Raw genomic sequence first — 15,183 nt, 5'->3', positions numbered from 1 at the left:
CTTTGTTTTCCCCTAGAGGTCAGTCCATGTAGCTCTTTAGAGTCCATAAATTAAGCCGGCAGTGAGGTTTTTGTTCTTGAAGAGGGGAGTTGGCCCAGTTGGGCAGGGCTTGGTGTAACAGCTCCACTCTCCCCTAGATGGCGCTGCTAGCCTACTGGGGTGGATTGTTGCAGTGCTTGTTGGTGCGCATACGCGGGAGTGGTGAAAAATGGCGCCACCCAGCCACCCAGTCTGTTTTCCCGGATCAGAAATCGTGCACCGGTCTTCTGTCTTCAGCTCTCGTTCACTCCCGCTTTTCCACTCTCCATGACTATGCCCCAGGCAGTACCTCTCTCCCAAGTTTTGTCTCAGATGCGGCTATTTTCCCCGGCCCCTTACTTCCAAAGGACTGCAGCTTTGACCTGCTCCGCCCCTATGCTGGAGGGTCTCACTGAGCAATGGCTGAATGAACAAATGCTGCTGGCCCCTCCTGCTTCTGGTGCCCTGAGACTGTGGCCAGGTGCCAGCCTGCTCTCCCCCTCCCCCACTCCCCTGCCCAAAAAAATTGCGAGAGAGTGTACCCTCAGCGTTTCAGGGATCATGGAAAATTTCAACACATATCTGGCACCAGGCTTCACCCTCAACAACTTTGCCCCAGCACCAGCGAATGTGGCTGCCTTCCGGGGTCTGCTGGGACCAGGTGGCTTCAACAGTCTCTACCAAATGTCCTGCCAGCAGTGGAACCGCTTTTCCCCATGTGGCCTGAGAACCTCCCGGACCCCACTCTGTTCCTGGGGATTCATCTTTCCCACCAGAGCATTACCAGGTATCGAGCTGCAGAGTTACAGCCTTTGAGCTCGCCTTGTTTACAATCTTAATGGCATTTAAACCCTCTCCTTTCTCGTTTCTCCCTTTTTAGTTTAGTTCCTGCAGCTGTTTCCAATTTTCCACTTTTTCTCCAGCTGCTTTTGGGGAGGTGTGCTTTTCCCATATGCTCCCCTCCTCCCCAGTCTCCCGCGTCTCTCTGCCCACAAAAGGGGTTCCCTATCTTTCGGGGCTTCTTGCTCCCCAAGTTCAGCTCTTTGTGTTGTGTACCTGCTGAGTTCTGTGGTTCAGGTTGTGTAGATTGTTGTGTTAATGTTCCAATAGGTTTTCTAGGTGTGTAGGATGGTTTAGTGTTGGTCTGGCTGTATTTCATGGGCGCGAGTCACACAAAAAGCTTCCATGCTGTTCCACCATCTTGGCTCCTCTCCTCTGGAATAACTTTAATAAATAATAATAACAAAGAATCTGGCATAGGAGAGTCATGTCTCCACTTAGAATAATTTGGTAGACACACAGAAAAGGAATAGGAGAAAGTTGCCAGTGAGCAAAAAAGAAAAATCCAGAGAACCAGAATAGACCCTGTTGTGATAGCCTTGGTTGGCTTATTTAAAATAAGTAGATTGTTATGAGAACATTCATATCTCAATCCTACTGTAGCATTCATAGTTTCATACATATTTGCTTATTTGGTAATTTGGTCTCCATTTTGTTCTTTTTTTCATGGGAGTCATTCAGTTGTTCTCAATGCCTCTTTTGTTGACTTCATAGGGTGTAATTACTACAGATATATTATACTCACGTTTTGTAGCCAAGGTTTTTGTGTTCAGAGTGGACAAATTGGGGGAATGCTGTATTACTTGGAGAATGTTGCCTCAGAAGATTTATTTTTTTAAGTGTGTATCATGTTTTGAAAAATTAAGTATAAAGCAATGATAATAAAGCATCAGGTCAAGATTGAGTATCAGTGTATGAATCTACCAGGTACATAATATTATCCACAACTGCTTAGTTTTCTTTATCATTGGTGTAGTAACTGCTATGAAAACTTTCATGAATTTTCCAAAATAATTCTTTTCATGGAATACTTCTTGTTAGCTTAGCCCCTTTATTTTTTTATTTTATTTTTTTCAACGTTTATTTATTTTTGGGACAGAGAGAGACAGGGCATGAACGGGGGCAGAGAGAGAGGGAGACACAGAATCGGAAACAGGCTCCAGGCTCTGAGCCATCAGCCCAGAGCCTGACGCGGGGCTCGAACTCACGGACCGCGAGATCGTGACCTGGCTGAAGTCGGACACTTAACCGACTGCGCCACCCAGGCGTCCCCAGCTTAGCCCCTTTATAAGTGGCCTGGATTGAATGTAGGTGTAGATACTGAACATACTCAAGGCAAATAAAATGTAAGTTTAAATGGAGGCCCTGAAGAAGAAAATAGAAATATTAGACCAGAATAAAGAATTCTGAAAATACTCTTTATGAACAAAAGCATTAAATCTGCAGAGTAAATGGGCATACCAAGTCTCAAAAAAAAAAAAAAAAAAAAAGAATACAGAATGGTATACCAGAGACTGCTGACTACCAAACCTTTTCTTCCTACTCCTGAGCACAGAGCTAGATCATACTTCTCTGCTTAGTTTGGGAGTGGCCATGTGTCATGGTTTTATTCAGTGGAATGAAGCATATTTAATGGTTTTCCCCAGCACAGCATGGGTCTCCAGCTTTTTAGCTTATAATGTCTGTTTCTTTACTACCAACTGCCTAACCACGAAACTAGTATCGTATATTTTAAGTCAGGGTTATGGCATTATCCCATTCCTGTTACTAATTTGTATATTAATTAGTAGAGGCTAGATTACTATAACAAATACATTCAAAATACAAAGGAATTCTCTTCTAATGGTCAAGGTCAAATGTTCCAAGTTCAGGAAAGAGGACCACTTTTCCACATAGTTGTTGAGGGATTCAGGATTCTTATTCCACCAAAGGCTACTGATACTTGCCCAGTCAACATTATCATTAATCCTTTGCTGTGGTTCACATGGTTGCCATTATAGCCCATAGAAAGGGTGTGGGCTGGGCCTTGATGTATTATATCCTAGCTCACATTGCTTTCATTGTACAGTTTCCAAGGGGGTCATACTTCCCAGTCTTCACTTCAGATATGGCCATGGATAAGGGGCAAAAAAGAATCTTATGGAGGGTGGGGCAAGAGGATTTGGGAAACAGCAAAGTCTTCAGAGAGAGCAGGTATAATTGAGAAACTTCCAACTTTGCTAAGACTTCACAATGCTTACCCAACTGGATTCCATCATTGCTATGACTACTGTGTGTTTCTCATTCTTTCCCTTCCTTTTTAATTTTTAATTTTTTTTTTTTTATTTTGAGAGAGAGAGTAAGTGGTGTAGGGGCAGAGAGAGAGGGGAGAGAAAGAATCCCAACCAGGCTCTGCACTGTCAGTACAGAGCGAATGTGGGACTCAAACTCACAAACTGTGAGATTATGACCTGAGCTGAAATCAAAAGTCATATGCTTAACTGATTGAACCATCTAGGTGTCCCTCATTCTTTCCTTTTCTAAATGGAGATTGTTATTGTGGTTATCTTGTCTGTACTCCATTATTGCATATTAGATGTGTTTTTCTTTGTGAGACTGGAGGATAGATAACTGGTATTTTTACTCTGTAGATGATTAATCCTTAAGGAACCAGAATTGGGCCTTAATGGCTAGAAATCATGCAGAAATCCTAGACTTTGAATTAGATGCAATTGGTGAATAATGTTGGGGTGTTTCCCTTGGGGAGGAGTGAATGTTTTACATGTGTGGTCAGTAGGATTTGCATGCCTATGTGGTGGCTCAGGAACAGATTGTGGCTAAAATTGATAATGTCCTCCTAAAGCTTTTAAAATTTTTCATCTTGGACACTTAAACACATTTCTGGCCTCTTTTGTGTCATACGACTGCATTCTAGTCAATGGCATGTGAACATAAATTATGTGTCCCATTTTTAACATAGTCCACATAACACTCCGTGAGGTTACTCCATGCTCACTCCTTCCAATGGGCTGCTGTTGTGAGACACATTGATCAAAGAAGCCAGAGCTGAGTGACCACGTGATTAGAAGTCCTTTAAATCCTAACCTGGAATATTGATACCCTAGCAAGAAAACAATCTCTACTCTTTTTGAGCTCTTACATAGTGAGTTTATGTAACTTTTGACAGCAGTTTAGTCTATGCCAGCAAATAAACAGATAATAATGAGACATCAAAGATCTAAAGAGTAGTCATATGGGAAGCTAAGCAATAAAATCAAGTCACTTAAAATGAAAAAAAAAAATCAGCCTGTCTTTACATTGTTTTATAGCAGTATTTGGTAATGGAACAAGTCTTACTAGCCTTCAAGAAAAAGAAGTGTGACCCTCAAATTTTGTATTCAGACAAACTGTCATTCAAATGTAAAGACAGCATATATGTACATCAAATATGCAAGAACTTAGAGAATATTGTTCTCATGAATTTTTCTGGAAGAAATAATGAGAGGATGAGCTTTAGTTTTCCAAGTGATGAGAAGAAAATAATGGCAGAAGGATTAACATTGAGAATTGGGTCTAGTTATACATAATTTATGGCAAAAAATAAACGCATCAAAAAAAGGAACCAATACTACCAATGGGAACACTTTCCAATAAATATACAACAGTTATGAATGTTAGGGCCTAAATAATATAAAATCAACATTCATAAAGGAAATGCTAGGAAATTATAAGAAGAATTAGAAACACAGTGGTCATAATATATTTTAACTCATCTTTTTCTGTCCATAACGAATTAAAGGGACCAAAAAAATCAAGTGAACAAAATAACTAAGGATTAAAAACACTAGGGATATGAAAAATAGAAGTACAAGATAGACATATGAGGCAGACTTACTTGATATACATATTGAACTTTATCCCTTAAAAATAGGTAATATGCCTGATTTTCAGCTACCTTAGGATAGTCACAAGGAATGTGACTCTACTCTACTCTACTCTACTCTACTCTACTCTACTCTACTCTTTATATTGTATGCCTCAAAGGAAACTTCAATACCTATCATAAAATAAAATGAATTTAGGCAAGATTGTGTGATGTGAATGCAGTAAATTAGAACTTAAAATCAGAAAATCAAAAAGTCCCACCACAAGAAAAAGGAACCCTCATGCACTATTGGTTGGAATGTAAATTGGTTCAACCACTTTGGAAAAGAATATGAAAGTTCTTCCAAAAATTAACAATAGAAACATCATATGATCCAGTAATTCCACTACTGAGTATTTACCCAAAGAAAACAAAAACACTAATTCAAAAAGATATGTGCATCCCAATGTTTATCACAGCATTATTTACTATAACCAAGGTTTACAAAACACCCAAGTGTCCATTGATACATGAATGAATGGATAAAGAGATGAATGAATCCATAGATCAATGGATTGTGAGATATATATATGTATGTATGTATACACACACACACACATATATATCTCACAATGATTTATTGTATATGTCATATATGTGTATATATACGCACACACACACATATATATCTCACAATGATTTATTGTATATTTCATATATATTATAGATAGCATATATGTGCTATATATTATATATTTATATGTAAAATGATATGTGCATGATTTATATGATATATATGTGGTGATAATACACACACACGCACACACACACACACACACACAGATATATATATATATATATATATATATATATATATATATATGGTGAAATATTAGTCATAAACGAGAATGATATTTTGCCATTTATCACAAGGATAGACCTGGAAGGTATTATGCTAAGTGAAATAAGTCAGACAAATACCATATGATTTCACTTATATGTGGAATCTGAAAAATCAAAGCAAACAAACAAAGCAGAAACAGACTAATAAATGTAGAGAATGAATTGGTGGTTGCCAGAGGGGAGGGGGCTGAGGGGTTGGGCAAAATGGGTGAAGGGGAGTGGGAGGCACAGTCTTCCAGTTATGGAGTCAAGAGGTCATGGAGATGAAAGGTATAGCATATAGAGAATATAGTCAGTGGTATTGTAATAGCATTGTATGGGGACAGATGGTAGCTATACTTTTGGTAAACATAGCACAACGTATAGAGTTGTTGAATCACTATTTTGTACACCTGAAACTAATGTAACACTGTGTATCAAATATATTTCAATCAATCAATAAATACAAAAAGTCCCGCCACATAGAAATGTCGACATTTCCTCTTCAATAATTCATAAAATTCATAATTTATAATTCATGAAATAGAGTGATAATTTCATTGATGATGAAAATACTACATAGCAGCACAGGGGTTTACAGTTGATAGTAAGGTTCAGAGGATAAAATGTTATGTACTTATATTAATGAATAAGAAAGCATGATCATAAGTGAATTAAACACATAACTGGAGAAGTTAGAAAAAGACCAAAGGAAAGCCAAAGTATGGAATTAGTAAGGTAAAGTAGAAATCAATAAATTAGAAAACTGAAAAATAGTAGAGCAGCATGTGTATCTGAGTTGGGTCTTAAAAAAGAATAAATGTCAGGTAAGTAGGCAAGAAAAAGGGAGAAAGCACAAACATGCTAAAGAAGAAACAAGAGAAAAAAATAACCTTAGTTACAGATGAAATTAAGTGAATCATAGGAGGCTGGTTTTCTAAGCTGCATGAATATACATTTGAAATATTTTGAAATGGATAGTTTTCTAGAAAAATAAAATTTACCAAGACAGATTCCAGAAAAGGGAGGAAAACTTTGAAAGACTAGCATGGAAGAAACAATGTTGTTAAAGAGTTAATCCTTTAAAAGGGACTCTGTGGTGTTTCACAGGGTATAAATCCAGTACTAGTTAAATTGTTCCAGAACCTAGGTGAAGATGAAAAGCTTCCAAATCCATCCTATGAAATAGTATACATAAAACATTGTTACTAAATTCCAACAACAACAAAAAATCATAAAAGACAATATGCAACACAATATTCGTTCAAAAATCCTAAATAAATTACTAGCAAAGGTAATTCAGTCATCAATTTAAAGAGGTCATTCCAAGAATGTGAAGGTGGTTCTAATGAGAAAATATATTAGCATACTTAGAGCAGTAATAGATCTAAGGTGAATCATGTGATCATTGGCAAACATTTTGATGTAAGTCATCCATAAAAGGCCACATATCATATGATCTGTTTACATAAAATATACAGAAAAGGCAAAGCTATAGAAACAAAAGTAGATAGGTGGTTGCCTAGTGTGGGGCTGGGGTCAGGAAGGGGGTGACTACTAATGGGTCTGAGGTTTCTTTTTGAAGTGTAGAAAATCAAATTCTAAATTAGATTCTAAAATCAGAGTGTTACTGGTTGCACAATTCTGTGAATATACTAAAAGCCATTAGATTGAATGGCATGTGCATTATATCTCAAAGCTGCTAAAAAAAAGTCTGTGTACATTCTTGATTTAAAACCTTAAATAAAATATTCTTAACTTGATAAAAAATATATTGGGCTCAATCCCAAAGCTAACATCAATATTGATGTGGGAAGCAGTACTGTTTTTCCATAAACATGTGGGACAAGGTTAGGATTTCCACTATCAGTGCTATCATGGTAACATTGCTTAAAGACACCAGCTATTGCAATTAGACCAAAGACAGAAATTAGAGGCATAGAAGTTGAAAAGGATAAGGTAGGATGATCGTTCTTTGCAGCTGCTATTATGGGACACATGGGAAATATAAAACTAATCAAGAGAAAAAATGTAAAAACAATAAAAAAACTTAGTGAGATGGGTGAATATGAACTTTATCAATAAATTTTGTATTTACACATTACAACCACTTACCTAGTGAGGAAAGGAACTACACATCTTTGTAGCAGACCCCAGCTCTGTGACCTGAGACAACTCACTTAACCTCTTTGTATATCCTTTCCCCAGCTGAAAAATGCAGAAAAACAATCTCTAGACCTAAGAGTTTTTCTAAGAACTAAATGTAGTAACCATTCAATAACCCATGGTGCTCAGCCCTGCCCTTCCTCTGAGAATGGGACCTATTGTAATGTCTCTCCCAGTGGGTTCACATGTGATGGTGGCAGAGGAAGTGCAAACTGATACCTCAGGTGTCCATTTCTCCTCTAGAGTCAATGATGCCCATGTACCTTCTAGGATGGGAGATGCGCTTCATTTTTCATGACAACTTTAATCTGCTAAAAGTGTTAACTGGGGTTGTTATGTTGAGAACAGTTGTAAGGCACCCTGAGGACTAGCTTGGGAAAAAAAATCTATGATCACTTATGAGAGACTTTCTTAGAAGAAGACATGGCTGTAGAGGTACCATGTATGGATGGGTCCAGACTGTGCCAGAGTATGCAGCATGTTTCTCCTTTTCTTCATTGTAGCACTACAATTTTAGCTAGAATTCTTATATCCTTGGGTCCTGACAACACAAAAACTGGTATAAATGCATACTTAGTACTTATTTATGATCTATGAATAGCAGATTACTTGCTTTTATTAAAATGGCAGTCAAGATTCATTAGGCATAAGAGGTGCCTGGGTGGCTCTGCCGGTTAAGCGTACAACTCTTGATTTTGGCTCAAGTCATGATCTCCCAGCTTCATGGGTTTGAGCCCCACATCTAGCTTTGCACTGGCAGCACAGAGTCTTCCTGGGATTCTCTTTCTCTCCCTCTCTCTGCCCCTCCCCTGCTCGTGCTGTCTCTCTCAAAATTAAAGAAAAAAAAAGATTTATTAGGCATAAAAACAAATTAAAAAATTTTTATTTGTTTTTGAGAGAGAGGTAGTGAGAGAGTGCATGAGTGGGGAGGGGCAGAAAGAGGGGGAGAGAGAGAGAGAATCCCAAGCAGGCTCCACACTGTCAGCGCAGAGCCCAACGCAGGGTTTGATATCATGAATCATGAGATCATGAACTGAGCCGAAATCAAAAGGCATATACATACTGGAATGTGCCACCCAGGCGCCCCTAAAGACAAAATTTTCAAAGGAAAACCTAGGTGATGTTTGTTTATACTGAATAATCTCTCTTGGTGTCTGTCTCTCTCATCATCTTTACAATTGTTTTTTTTTTCCCCATCATCTTTACAATTGTATTATCATTCCATGAGACTCTGGAACTAGTAATTTTTAGCATTTGAATTTAACTTCGTCATGAAATCAATAGAACAATATTATTATTAACCATGGTATATTTTCTTTTTTTTTTTTTTTTTTAATTTTTTTTTTCAACGTTTATTCATTTTTGGGACAGAGAGAGACAGAGCATGAACGGGGGAGGGGCAGAGAGAGAGGGAGACACAGAATCGGAAACAGGCTCCAGGCTCTGAGCCATCAGCCCAGAGCCCGACGCGGGGCTCGAACTCCCGGACCGCGAGATCGTGACCTGGCTGAAGTCGGACGCTTAACCGACTGCGCCACCCAGGCGCCCCAACCATGGTATATTTTCTAAAACACCAAAATACAGTAGAACTTTTACTTTTAAATAAATATCTTTCAAATTAGTCATGTTAGAATGCTAAGTACCTATTCCACCGATACTGTTATGGTCTGGGTCATTTTCCAAGCTTTTCTCTTGAAATTACCGACATAGCCTGTGGAATTTTCTTATGAATATCTTCAATATTGCAAATTTTTTGTTCTCTCATGAAAGATTACATAAATAGATATATAAGTAATTTAGATATGACTCTTAGGGGGAAATGTATGTTCAAGTTGAATGCTATCACTTGGCATTAATACAAGTTTTAATCAAACATTGTTTGATTGCAAACTAATAAGATGGACTTTTCACTATGTGTCTGAAATTATTTACATACAAAAGAAAAAAAAATCCCAAATGCTTTGAGTGATTACAACCTTGTCCATGTAGGTTCCTCTTGCTGCAGTAGGTACATGACAGGTCATTTTGGCCTCTTATGTTGCTCTTGATACCTGAGTCAGCTTTTAGGCCAGCAGAAATAGATTTACCCAAGAGTCTCATATAGAGATTTAGTTTTTTGAGGTGTTGAATGTATGGTGCTATAATAGGCTGAAGTCTAACAGATGTGGGTTTCAATCCAGATATTACTTCTGTGTAATATTCAGGCTAATCTCAGGAAGCCTTGATATCAGCATCTATAAAATGGAAAATTTAAAATATAACAAATTGTTAGGATAAGTGAGACAATATGCAAAGTACTAAGACAGACTGTATGATGTACAGGTGCTTACCAAGTGTCAGTTCATGGTTACCTTAAATCAAGTCAGAATAAGATGGGATATTATGAAATAATAATGATATTTTTGAATTATTTTTTATACTACTATGGGATCTAGTGGAAGAGAGTAGGAGAATAGGAACTTAAGTTGGTCACTTGTAAATATAGATAACCATTAGTTTCTGGATATTTTCTATACCATGGGCAACTTTCTTTCTGGACATCTTTTCTACATTCTAAGACATGAGTTAATCTGTGATCCCAGACCATCTAACCTGAAGAGAGAATCAAAGAGGGATGTTCACACCTACAGCTCCACTCAGGGAAGAGGACATCTTCAGAGATCCAGGGACAGAGTGCTGGCAGGAAGTGGTCAGCATCAGCACTTATACTCTTGGTCTCATAGTTTATAACAATTAGTGGTGACCAAAGACTTTAACACTCAATACTGATGACCTAATTAAGGACAATCATTTTCAGAATACTATTCCTAAAGTGGCCTGACATAGGTACATTTTGTAAAGAATTATAGAAGCTATTATGAGACTTAACTCCTAATAGAGATAGAAGGGACTTAGCTCTGATTTTGGTTTTTCTCTGTTCTAGATGTGACTCTGTGAATAGGGAGCAACTGATGCCTGTCCAAGGGGCTTCTTTTTCTCATTTTCCTTTGAACCTGTAAAAACTTTCACATGGTCTGGTATTTGGAAGGCATTAGGTTGTCCACCAGGTATGTATTTCAGAAACTTTATTTTATACTTAAAAGTCTCAAAATTTTTTTCTCCTTAATATGAAAAGTATATTATTCTTCCAAAGAATTGGTCCTTTGGTTGGATCTAGATAGAAAAACACAGACTTGTTTTGGAAGATCGTGGTTTTTGTGATGAATTTGTTGGCAGTTTTAAAATTTGGATTGTTCACTGGCACAAGAACAGACACTCAGATCAATGGAACAAAATAGAGAACCCAGAAATGGACCCACAAATGTATAGCCAACTTATCTTTGACAAAGCAGGAAAGAATATCCAATGGAATAAAGATAGTGTCTTCAGCAAGTGGTGCTGGGAAAACTGGACAGTGACATGCAGAAGAACCTGGACCACTTTCTTACACCATACACAAAAATAAACTCAAATGGATGAAAGACCTAAATGTAAGATAGGAAGCCATCAAAATCCTCAAGGAGAAAGCAGGCAAAAACCTCTTTGATCTTGGCCGCAGCAACTTCTTACTCAACACGTCTCCGGAGGCAAGGGAAACAAAAGCAAAAATGAACTATTGGGACCTCATCAAAATAAAAAGCTTCTGCACAGCGAAGGAAACAATCAGCCAAACTAAAAGGCAACCGACAGAATGGGAGAAGATCTTAGCAAATGACATATCAGATAAAGGGTTCAGATCCAAAATCTATAAAGAACTTATCAAACTCAACACCCAAAAAAAAAAAAAAATCCAGTGAAGAAATGGGCAAAGACATGAATAGACACTTCTCCAAGGAAGACATCCAGATGGCCAACCAAGACATGAAAAAATGCTCAACATCACTCATCATCAGGGAAATACAAATCAAAACCACAATGAGATACCACCTCACACCTATCAGAATGGCTGACATTAACAACTCAGGCAACAACAGATGTTGGCGAAGATGCGGAGAAAGAGGATCTCTTTTGCACTGCTGGTGAGAATGCAAACTGGTGCAGTCACTCTGGAAAACAGTATGGAGGTTCCTCAGCAAATTAAAAATAGAACTACCCTACGACCCAGCAATTGCACTTCTAGGTATTTATCCAAGGGATACATACAGGTGTGCTGTTTCGAAGAGGCACATGTTTATAGCAGCACTATGAACAATAGCCAAAGTATGGAAAGAGCCCAAATATCCACTGATGGATGAATGGATAAAGAAGAGGTGGCATATATATACAATGGAATAATACTCGGCAATCAAAATGAATGAAATCTTGCCATTTGCAACTACGTGGATGGAACTGGAGGGTATTATGCTAAGCGAAATTGGTCAGTCAGAGAAAGACAAACATCTTTCATATGAGGACTTTAAGAGACAAAAGAGATGAACATAAGGGAAGGGAAACAAAAATAATATAAAAACAGGGAGGGGGACAAAACAGAAGAGACTCATAAATATGGAGAACAAACTGAGGGTTGCTGGAGGGATTATGGGAGGGGGGATGGGCTAAATGGGTAAGTGGCATTAAGGAAGCTACTCCTGAAATCATTGTTTCACTATATGCTAACTAATTTGGATGTAAATTTAAAAAAATGAAAATAAAATTAAACAAAAATTCATGTCATGTGACATGTGACATGACAGAATTTCTGAGACTTCAGTTTCTAGTGGTGGAATCGATTTTCTTCTCAGAAGCTGCTGTAGGGAGCTAGCTGTAGTGCATGCCAACAGACTGTGGAAGAAAAAAACAGTGCTCCATTATCATGAAGAATAAATAGTTGGATAAAAAAACTCCCTTGCAAGGACTTGAACAAAAGTCTATACAAAGCCCTGGCACCCATTTGAGCACAACTTAGGAGGTCTTTGAATCTAAGACAGATAATGTAATCAAAACGTTTTCCAGGGTGCCTGGGTGGCTCAGTCTGTTAAGCATCTGACTCTTAATTTCAGCTCAGAGCATGATCACAGGGTTGGTGGGTTTGAGCCCTCGGTGGGGTCTGCACTGGCAGTGAGTATCCTGCTTAGGATTCTCCTTTTCCCTCTCTCTCTCTCCCTCCTCTGCTCTCTCTCTTTCTGAAAAATAAGTAAACATTAAAAAGACACAAAAAGCCTTTTCCTAAAATATCAAAGCTAATCCATTAGAATTAATCAAATGTTGGGGCACCTGGGTGGCTCAGTCTGTTAAGCATTCAACTTCAGCTCAGTTCATGAGTTCGCAGTTCCTGAGTTTGAGCCCCGCATTGGTCTCTGTGCTGACAGCTCAGAGCCTGGAGTCTGCTTTGGATCCTGTGTCTCTGTCTCTTTCCCACCCCCCACCCCCTCCCGCTCTGCCTCTCTCTCTCTCTCAAAAATAAATAAACATTAAATAGCAAAAAATTAAAAGAAAAAATTAATAAAACATTATCCATTGAGACATTACAGTTCTTCAAATATTGCCCTCTTCTCTTTCTTGCTTATTATGTATTATTTCCCAGAATGTAAATCAACCAATACATTTTCAGTAAAAATAAAATCCATTTAAAAAGATAAATCAGTAGTAAAATCTGAATGAAAATGCTGTTATTTCATATATCCATCCGTGCATGAAGCTAACCATAATATAGGGCCACAGTGCATCTAAACCTGTTCCAGTGCTCTCTTGAGGGCATTTACCCAAGTTCTACGCTTACATTGTAGTTCAGAGTTACTCAAATTGGTGTCTATGGACCATCTGCCACAAAATGTCGAGGATGCTAAGGCAAAGGGTTGATTCTTGAGCCTGTCCTTCAGACCTACTGAGTTAGAATTTTACAGAGCATATGTTTAGTCAGTTTTAGTTCTGGAAATTACACTCACTGGAGAAGAAGAAGCAATTCTTATCTTCAAGATAGTGAAGTTGAACATAAGTCCTTGACATAGCTGAAGACTTTTTTGCTGATTACTGTGTTAATTTATTCAGTAATCATATATTGAGTGCCCACTATGAACCAGGCAAAAAGAATAAAGAGATGAATGTGAAACCTATACTCTAAGAGTGAGTAGTTCATTTGGGGAAAGACAGATGAATAAACACATAATTGTAATACAATGGGATAATCTTAAACTGGAGGTATATTTACCATTATGCAGGGGAGAAGAGGGAGTGACTTATTGCTTGGTGAGGTTGGGAAAGGCTTAACCACTGGAAGACCAAGGAAGGATTTGTTCACCAGAGGCTATGGAGAAGTTGTGCTGAGCAGAGAATTAGAATAAGGATGAGATTTAAGTGTAGTAGGCAAATAATAAGAATAAGAAATGGTTACCTTGTTAGGGAAAATCTCTATTCTCAATTAGAATTTTTTTTTGACATAGTGAACTGTGATAATTATTTTTTTAAAAATCATGATTGTAGGGAATAAAATACACTACTATATCTCTTTTTAAATTGAGATATAATTGACATAACATTATATTTGTTTCAGATGTACAACATAATGATTTGATATTTGTATATATTGTGAAACAATCACAATAAGTCTAGTTAACATCCATCACCTCACATAGTTACAATTTTTTTTCTGGTGATGAGAACTTTTAATATTTACTCTCTTAGCAACTTTCAAATATACAATACAGTATTTTCACCTGTACTTGCTGTGCTGTACATTATATCCCCAGGACTTTGTACTTTTTGATCCCTTTCACCCATTTTCCATACCCCTACCTTCTGCCTCTGACAAACACCAATCAGTTCTCTGTATTTATGAGTTTTGATGCTGTTATTGTTGTTTTTGTTCTGTTTTGTTTTGTTTTTAAGATTCCACATATAAGTGGGCATGCTACTCTAAAATTTTTAAGCAAAGTTGCAAAATACTGATGAAAATATTATTTAGAGATTGTTCTAGGGGTTATGGGGAAAAAAGGCTAACTTAGAAATAAGAGACTTAGAGGTAAACAAAAAGTACTTTAATACCAGGCATAGAGAGAGGAGGACCTGATCTAAGTGAGGAGCTGTCTGCAAGAAAACAAGGGGTTAGTGGGGTGCCTAGGTGGCTCATTTGGTTAAGTGTCCGACTTCAGCTCAGGTCATGATCTCGCAGTTTGTGAGTTTGAGCCCTGCATTGGGCTTTGTGCTCACAGCTCAGAGCATGGAGTCTGCTTCAGATTCTGTGTCTGCACCTTCCCTGCTCATGCTCTGTGTCTCTCTGTCTCTCAATAATAAATAAATGTTAAAAAAAAAAAAGAAAAAAGAAAACAAGGGGTTAAGCCAAAGTGACATTTTGGAGCAAGAAACATTGGCATTTGATGGACCTATTCTGACCTAAAACTCATCCATGAAATTATCCATTTTTCTATATTCTTAGCTTGGGATTCAATCATCATTTTTAAAAGTGTCATTTGATCCCTTTTTGTGTGTTTTGGTTGTGACAAACACATAATTCTTCCCTGATATAGTGATTTATGTAA

The sequence above is a fragment of the Puma concolor genome, chromosome D3, assembly GCF_028749965.1.
Source record: "Puma concolor isolate L17-30 chromosome D3, mPumCon1.1.hap2, whole genome shotgun sequence".
In the NCBI taxonomy this organism is placed as follows: Eukaryota; Metazoa; Chordata; class Mammalia; order Carnivora; family Felidae; genus Puma; species Puma concolor.
The sequence above is the reverse complement of the archived record's forward strand: the minus strand, read 5'-3'. Positions refer to the sequence as shown.